The following is a 10000-nucleotide window of genomic DNA, read 5'->3' on the forward strand; positions in this document are numbered from 1 at the left end:
AAGAACTTAATGTTTGCTTGCGAATTGAATGGGTTTCAAACGTTAGAAATTCATTTCTAATCTTTGGAGATTTTATATATATACATAAATATATACATATATAATATCTACGTATATACGTATATAGTACTTTATACATATATTGAATTTATATTACATACATACATATGTATACATATTGCATATGTAAGTGTGTATATATATATACTATATATATATATATATATATATATATATATATATATATATATATATATATATATATATATACATGTTTATATAACTGTATATATGCAAATATTTATATAATATATATATAATAATAATATATATATATGTGTGTGTGTGTGCTGTGTGTGTGTGTATATATATATAAAATATATATATATATACATATATATAATATATATATATATATATATATACGTTAGATATTCATTTCTAATCTTTGGAGATTTCATATATATAAATAAATATATACATATATAATATCTACGTATATGTACTTTATACATATATACATATACATATGCATACATATACATATATATTTATATACATACATACATATGTATACATATGCATATATTAGTATATATATATATATATATATATATATATTTATATATATATATATAAATACATGTTTATATAACTATCTATATATATATATATGTATATATACATATACATATATATATATGTGTATATATATATATATATATATATATATATATATATATATATATATATATATATCTTCTCACGGACGTCCGCGAAATTCCGTAACCATCTCTGAAAATCACCCGCTCGATGTCACTCGCTCTGCAAAATCACAGCCCTCGTCATTATCCAATTATTGGGGAGAAAAAATGCAATTAGTGGTCAGTTATTTGCGGCAACGCCATCTCTTAATCCAATCAAAGCTGGCAAAGGCGCCTTCAGGCCCAGATGAGGGAAAACCAACTCGATTTGATGGAACAGCCTCAAGGCTTAGAAAGTTGGAGCAATCTTATATGAAAGTCGGCGGCGAGTATAGCTGGTAGCTGCAAACAGATCTCAATGGATGGATACTATTTCAGTAAACTATTGATTTATATCTGTTTTTTAATTTTTTAATTATTATTTATCCAATATTTTTTAATCACCGTAACATATTCGAATACGCTATATATACTATATATTTGATACAATTTTTTTCAATATTTATTATTAATCTCATGATTATTTAATCACAGTAGCTTATGGTGGGCAGGTAGCTATTTTTTACTATATATTTGATTTTTACAATTTTTTGCAATACTTACATTTTTTTATTAAGTGACGACCCATAATTCTGTGTCTATGTAACATCGGTATCTAAGACATATAAAAAAATTAAGTATTTCATTACTATTACTAATTAGTATTATAATTTATTATTAGTATCATTATTGAATTATTCTTATTATCTTTATTGTTACTACATTTTCCATTATCATTATTATTATTATTATTATTATTATTATTATTATTATTATTATTATTTTTATTATTATTATTATTGATTACTATTTTTCTTTTTGTTTATCACAGTCCTCCAATTCGATCGAGTGTGGGTGGTATTTATAGTGTGGGGTTCCGGGTTGCATCCTGCCTCCTTAGGAGTATATCACTCTTCTTACTATGTGCGCCGTTTCTAGGATCACACTCTTCTGCATGAGTCCTGGAGCTACTTCGGCTATTTTTTGCAGATTCCTTTTCAGGGATTTTGGGATCGTGAATAGTTGTTCCTATGATTATGGGTACAATTTCCACTGGCATATCCCATATCCTTCTTATTTCTATTTTCAGGTCTTGATACTTATCCATTTTTCCCTTTCTCTCTCTTCAAACTCTGGTGTCCCATGGTATTGCGACATCAATGAGTGATACTTTCTTCTTGATTTGTCAATCAACGTCACGTCTGGTCTATTTGCAACGTATCACCCTATCTGTTCTGATACTATAGTACCCAGAGGATCTTTGCCTGATCGTTTCTATCACTCCTTCAGGTTGGTGCTCGTACCACTTATTATCTGCCAAGGTAGCTAGTGTTTCTTGCACAGGCCTCCAGTGGAGGCATGATTAGTGGCTTGTGCCACTGAATCATGCCTCTTTTTGTACTGGTTCTGTGCAAGTGCCGGACATTCGCTTGCTATGTGGTTTATGGTCTCGTTTTTCGTATTGCACTTCCTGCATATGGGAGAGATATTATTTCCATCTATCGTTCTTTGGACATATGTGGTTCTTAGGGCCTGATCTTGTGCCGCTGTTGATCATTCCTTCAGTTTCCTTCTTGAGCTCTCCCCTCTGTAGCCATTGCCATGTGTCATCGCTGGCTAGTTCTTTAGTCTGTCTCATGTATTGTCCGTGCATTGGTTTGTTGTGCAGGTCCTCTGTTCTGTCTGTCATTCTCCTGTCTCTGTATATTTCTGGGTCTTCGTCTACTTTTATTAGTCCTTCTTCCCATGCACTCTTTAGCCACTCGTCTTCACTGGTTTTCAGATATTGCCCCAGTGCTCTGTTCTCGGTGTTGACGCAGTCCTCTATACTTAGTAGTCCTCTCCCTCCTTCCTTTCGTGTTATGTATAGTCTGTCCGTATTTGCTCTTGGGTGTAGTGCTTTGTGTATTGTCATACGTTTCCTCGTTTTCTGATCTATGCTGCGGAGTTCTGCCTTCGTCCATTCCACTATTCCTGCGCTGTATCTGATTACTGGCACTGCCCATGTGTTTATGGCTTTTATCATATTTCCGGCGTGAGTTTTGACTTGAGTTTCGCCTTGAGTCTCTGCATATATTCTTTCCTGATCGTGTCCTTCATCTCTTGGTGTTTTATATCCCCTTCTTCCCCTTCTTCCATTATTCCCAGGTATTTGTATCCTGTCTCATCTATTTGTGTTTGATGTTGCTCCCCATATGGTAGCTTTTATCCCTTCAGTCTCGTTACTTTGCCTTTTTGTATGTTGACTAAGGCGCATTATTATTATTATTATTATTATTATTATTATTATTATTATTATTATTATTATTATTATTATTATTATTATTATTATTATTATTATTATTATTCAGAAGAAAAATCCCTATCCATAGTTTACAATTCCACTGGGGCTATTGACTTGAAATTCCAGCGTCCGAAGAATATGGCGTTCATTTGAAAGAGGTTACAAAAGATAATAGGAAGTGCAGAAAGAAGAGATCAGTTATTAGAAAAATGAATAAACTAAACTGATAAATTAATGAAACACGAATAACCATTTAAATGAAAGATTTACATACAGGCCGAATTGTTTTAGGTGTAGTAATGCATCCCAACTTCACTTCGCATGAACTTTTGAAGTTTATGAAAAACAGGCCAGTTTGAACCCGGCATCATAAAATGGCAACAGAGGTTTATTTACATTATTAGCTTCCGAAAGCTCTATATTGGCGGGTGGAAATTGAATTCGAAATTCTTGCTGTATATGGAACAAGCCCATTTGATTGTTTATGCTAATTTTTTTTTTTCTGGTCACAATATTACCTCAGGATATTATACACTCCTGCTGACCGGGCGAATAATATCGAGATAATGTACCAGAAAGGTTTTGAGCTAAAAGGCAAATTAGATAAACACTTAGGAAAGCAATATTAATTGAGTAACCGCGGCTCGTACTGATATACAAGTTATTCTCAGTCATTCCAATTGAGACGAGGAGATTAAAGGCTCTTGAGGGTCGCATATAGTGTCTTTAATGTATAACTGAATCACGAAGATATGGAACGAAATGACTGTATAAATCAAGGCAAATGCCACGAAGGGATAAGTGAAACATGGAGTGGTTTGCAAGGCCTTTCGACTTACTGTCCTTTACTTAGCAGGCTGATAGAAATATGAAAATGGTTTGCAGGGCTCGTATAATTAGCATATGTAGATTAGGAGGGAACAGATGTACCTGAAATCCAATACAGTTGAAGAATTAATGGACCTACCAAAACAACGGTAAATATTTATGAGGTTTTACAAAAGATTATACCCAATATCTCGGAAACAGGGAAGAGTCAATTAAAAGATTATACAGGGAAAGAGACTGACCACCAAAAAGGAATATGGAAAGAATAAGCTGATTACATGTTTATAAATGCACAACAACTCAGTATATATCTCCTTTTTGTAAATAATAAAAAGTCTAGCAAAGTGAACATTTTCAAAAAAATATACTAAACATGCAAATACATAGAAAATATATATAAGGTAACTAATTAGTAATTAAATCAGTGATTTTATCTTTAAGGTCATTTTTGAACATTTTACTATAAATAATACAGGGGTTCAAATGATAAATGCCAGGGCTAAGGTCAAAATAAATGCTGGAAATAAGCTGTATATCAGCAGATTCTATTAGAGTTCGTGAAGAGAAATCTTTCGATCTCGCAATCACTGAACTGTCAGTCCAAGTCCAATTTCTCTTGTGAGAAATTTCATTGAAGTGAATTATTCATATACACACCCATATATATATATATATATGGGTGTGTGTCTGTGTTTGTGTGTGTGTGTATGTATGTGTTGTATGCGTGTGTATAGAGAAGAAGTAATAAAATCACCCCACAGTCACGCTGACAATTATTCTCATTTGAAACTTAGAACCAATCGTGGAAACAGTGGAAAGTGCAAAGTGAACTAAAATAAAATCGCAAACATAACTTACAAGTTATGACCACGTTCCAATACTTTTTTCATCAATATTGTCTATTTTCAATATCATTTGCTGCAAAAACTCCTCTTTTTTTTTCAAAGCATCAAAGAATATTTGGTCGCTTCCTTCCCTATAAAACTTTTGCTGTTATAGCACTTTGTTGGGTCAACTGTAATTGAAAATTTAATTCAATTTACATAAATTCCCAGATATTAAGGCACTGTCGGTATTATTGGGAGACCCAGGTGGGGACCGAAATCTGTTATTACAATTGGCATGTGTTTATGTCGTTAGTATGTGAGTGTGAATGTGCAGACCTGCTTTTGAAATGTTATGTGTACAGAGAAGTTAGGAGTTAAAAGCAACCATGTATAATGCCATGCTAAACAAAGAGCTGACGAGAGAGAAAAAAAGAAAGGGAAGAAGAGAGAGAAAGAACATAAAAAGAAAGGAGAAAAAAAAGGACAGGAAAAGAGAGACATGAGAGAGAGAGAGAGAGAGAGAGAGAGAGAGAGGGTGGGGGTAAAGAAAGACAGAGAGAGATTTTTGAGAGGACGAGAGACCTGAGGAGAGATGAGAGAGAGAGAGAGAAGTGAAAGTGTCACCCGAATTGCTTTTGAAAGCGGATGAGATCTATAAAGATTACAAGGGAGGAACCGAGTTCCTATTTGTAACTTTGCATAGATGTCAAAAGTCCACTGGCTGAATACTTATAGGATTTGATCAATTTCGGAGCTCTGTCTCTCTATTATCTATCTATCTATCTATCTATCTTATCTATCTATCTATATGTCCGTCTGTCTGTATACGTATTTCTTTCTATCTATTTTTCTCTCCTCTCTGTCTATTTGTTCTTCTGCCTATCTGACATTTCTTGGCATATCTCTCTGTCTATCTATCTCACTCTTTATCTGTTTATTTGTGTTTCTGTCTGTTCGTATACCTTTCTGTATATCTGTCTCTCCGTCTATCCACCTATCGGTTTGTCTGTCTCTCTCTCTCTATTTGTGTATCTATCTATCGGTATAAGCACAGATTTTCAATTAGAGCATCAAAGTTTTATATTCGTGAAGTAAAAAGCTAATAAAACCTGTTTAACCATCCATGGGAATTCCTTTCATAAAATTCATAAAATCTCTCTCTCTCTCTCTCTCTCTCTCTCTCTCTCTCTCTCTCTCTCTCTCTCTCTCTCTCTCTCTACAATTGCGCTACAAAGATATGAATCACTATAAAAATATTAAGCACTTCTCACCATTGTGGTCATTTATATATATATATATATATATATATATATATTATATATATATATATATATATATACAGACATATACATATTTCCTCACAGTATAACACGAATTAGCCTCAGTGACAATATTTCGTATAACTAAATCCTATGTAATGGACGTGTGTGTAAGTGTGTGTGTTAGTTTGCTCCTTATATTTATCTTTTATATCTACGATGGTAATTATTTAGATTTTGTACATCTATGTAAAAGGCTTTGACAATGCATATACATGTGAATTAATTTGTTGGTGTATGTATATAAATAGAATTCATTTGTTAATTAGGTTATTCTCTATCTTGATACGAATTTACCATTGAAGATATGGGAGAGAATTTGAAATGGTGTTTTTTTATTATTCTTACGTGGTTTATAAAGTATATGTGTTCAGGATATGTCACAAATAAAATGGTTTAAATATTATTTCCTTTTACCAAAATTCGACTACACTCACTCCATTTATCATGGACTAAAAACAGATGAAATTGATTTTGAAATGATAGTTTTATTTTATCAAGAATATGCAGTTGATAAGTTTCATGTGTTCAGAAGTCATAAAAAATATATCGAAGTTATTTTATCTTACTAATATTTAACTACACTATCCCCATTCATCATTGCTTGATAGGGATGGAAATTGTTTTGAAATAATAGTTTGGTTTCGACAATAGTATAATTAGTTTATGAAATCGCATGTGTTCAGGATGTATTATAAAGATGGACTATGTAAATATTACTATACCACCTTAACATTTAATTACACTAGTTCCATTTATCATTGAAAAAGGTGCACCCCTTCAGTAAGGAAGTAATTCTAAGTCAAAGGGGACAGCAATTCTTGGTGGGACTGTTTAAACCACATTTGAAAGCATCAACCGACTGATTTTCAGTAAGTTACCGACCTGAGAAAGACAGGACTAATTCCATCCACAATTCATTTCATTTCCATCGAAATGGAACAGCGAATAGAAGGAGTTCAGGAATAACGTCCCAACATTTGCAAACATTTTAGATAAATGAATAGAAAAATAAATAATTACATAATTAGATATAATAAATTAACAGAATAAATAATCAAATCAATAAATAAATAAAAAAAAAGAAAAAAGGCTTGTGCGTATAGGAAAAAAGGTGTGGCAGGATAAATCATATCTATAAGAGGAGGGAGAGAGGAAAAAGGAGAGAGATGAGGAGAGAGAGAGAGAGAGAGAGAGAGAGAGAGAGACGAGAGAGAGAGAGAGAGAGAGAAATTTATGGCAAAATTTTTATGGAGGACTTAATACATTTATTTTCCTTTAAATCTCATTCATCAGAGAGAGAGAGAGAGAGAGAGAAGAGAGAGAGAGGGAGAGAGGTTAATTATAAAATTCTTATGGATGCTAAATGCTCATGTATTAGAGAGAGAGAGAGAGAGAGAGAGAGAGAGAGAGAGAGAGAGAGAGCTAGCATTAGCTCCACTAAGGAATGACTTGATATATTTGCTTGAGAGGTGATGACGGGGCCTGACTCATAGGTCTTACGTTGCTTCTTCTATATACATTATATATATATATATATATATATATATATATATATATATATATATATATATATATATCTAAATTCTCTCGCTCTCTTTCTCTCTCTCTTTCTCTCTCTCTTCTCTTCATTCCAGTGTCTTTAATGTATAACTGATATGGAAAGAGATGACTGTATAAATCAAGGCAAATACCACGAAGGGATAAGTGAAACATGGAGTGGTTTGCAAGGCCTTTCGACTTACTGTCCTTTACTTAGCAGGCTGATAGAAATATGAAAATGGTTTGCAGGGCTCGTATAATTAGCATATGTAGATTAGGAGGGAACAGAGGTACCTGCAAATCCAATACAGTTGAAGAATTAATGGACCTACCAAAACAACGGTAAATATTTATGAGGTTTTACAAAAGATTATACCCAATATCTCGGAAACAGGGAAGAGTCAATTAAAAGATTATACAGGGAAAGAGACTGACCACCAAAAAGGACTATGGAAAGAATAAGCTGATTACATATTTCTAAAATGCACAACAACTCAGTATATATCTCCTTTTTGTTAATGATAAAAAGTCTAGCAAAGTGAACATTTTCAAAAAAATATACTAAACATGCAAATACATAGAAAATATATATAAGGTAACTAATTAGTAATTAAATCAGTGATTTTATCTTTAAGGTCATTTTTGAACATTTTACTATAAATAATACAGGGGTTCAAATGATAAATGCCAGGGCTAAGGTCAAAATAAATGCTGGAAATAAGCTGTATATTAGCAGATTCTATTAGAGTTCGTGAAGAGAAATCTTTCGATCTGGCAATCACTGAACTGTCAGTCCAAGTCCAATTTCTCTGTGAGAAATTCATTGAAGTGAATTATTCATATACACACACATTATATATATATATATATATATATATATATATATATATATATATATATATGTAGTGTGTGTGTTTGTGTGTGTTTGTATGTGTGTGCATAGAGTAAGGTATAAATCATCCCACAGTCACGCTAACAATTATTCTCATTTAAAACTTAGAACCAATCGTGGAAAGTGCAAAGTGAACTGAAATAAAATCGCAAACATAACTTACAAGTTATGACCACGTTCCAATACTTTTTTCATCAATATTGTCTATTTTCAATATCATTTACTGCAAAAACTCCTCTTTTTTTTCAAAGCATCAAAGAATATTTGGTCGCTTCCTTCCCTATAAAACTTTTGCTGTTATAGCACTTTGTTGGGTCAACTGTAATTGAAAATTTAATTCAATTTACATATATTCCCAGATATTAAGGCACTGTCGGTATTATTGGGAGACCCAGGTGGGACCGAAATCTGTTATTACAATTGGCATGTGTTTATGTGTTTCGTATGTGAGTGTGAATGTGCTGACTGCTTTTGAAATGTTATGTGTACAGAGAAGTTAGGAGTAAAAGCAACCATGTATAAGGCCATGCTAAAAACAAGGAGCTGACGAGAGAGTAGAGAAAAAGAAAAAGAAAGGAAGAAGAAGAGGGAGAAAGAGCATAAAAAGAAAGGAAAGAGAGACTAAAAACAAAGAAAGAGAGAAGAGAGAGAGAGAGAGAGAGAGAGAGAGAGGGGGTGGGGGGTAAAGAGAGAGAGAGAGAGAGAGAGAGAGAGACATTTTGACAACAACACCAACCCGTGTAATCGGATTACGTAATGAAATTACTGGCTGTGTTATCCTTAGCGACAATAAAACCCTGCTTCGAATCGAGAGAGAAGAGAGAGAGAGAGAGAGAGAGAGAGAGAGAGAGAGAGAAGTGAAAGTGTCACCCGAATTGCTTTTGAAAGCGGATGAGATCTATAAAGATTACAAGGGAGGAACCGAGTTCCTATTTGTAACTTTGCATAGATGTCAAAAGTCCACTGGCTGAATACTTATAGGATTTGATCAATTTCGGAGCTCTGTCTCTCTTTATCTATCTATCTATCTATCTATCTATATGTCCGTCTGTCTGTATACGTATTTCTATCTATCTATCTATCTATCTATTTTTCTCTCCTCTCTGTCTATTTGTTTTTCTGTCTATCTGTGCATTTCTTGGCATATCTCTCTGTCTATCTATCTCACTCTTTATCTGTTTATTTGTGTTTCTGTCTGTTCGTATACCTTTCTGTATATCTGTCTCTCCGTCTATCCACCTATCGGTTTGTCTCTCTCTCTCTCTCTCTCTATTTGTGTATCTATCTATCGGTATAAGCACAGATTTTCAATTAGAGCATCAAAGTTTTATATTCGTGAGGTAAAAAGCTAATAAAACTGTTTAACCATCCATGGGAATTCCTTTCATGAAATTCTCTCTCTCTCTCTCTCTCTCTCTCTCTCTGAGTATTATGTGCATAAGGTTAAAACTTAAAAGTTAGCCGTTCGTGAGAATTTCGTTGATGAACATTCTCTCTCTCTCTCTCTCTCTCTCTCTCTCTCTCTTCTCTCTCTCTCTCTCTACAATTGCGCTACAAAGATAGAA

Source organism: Macrobrachium nipponense, chromosome 10 (assembly GCF_015104395.2).
Source record: "Macrobrachium nipponense isolate FS-2020 chromosome 10, ASM1510439v2, whole genome shotgun sequence".
In the NCBI taxonomy this organism is placed as follows: domain Eukaryota; kingdom Metazoa; phylum Arthropoda; class Malacostraca; order Decapoda; family Palaemonidae; genus Macrobrachium; species Macrobrachium nipponense.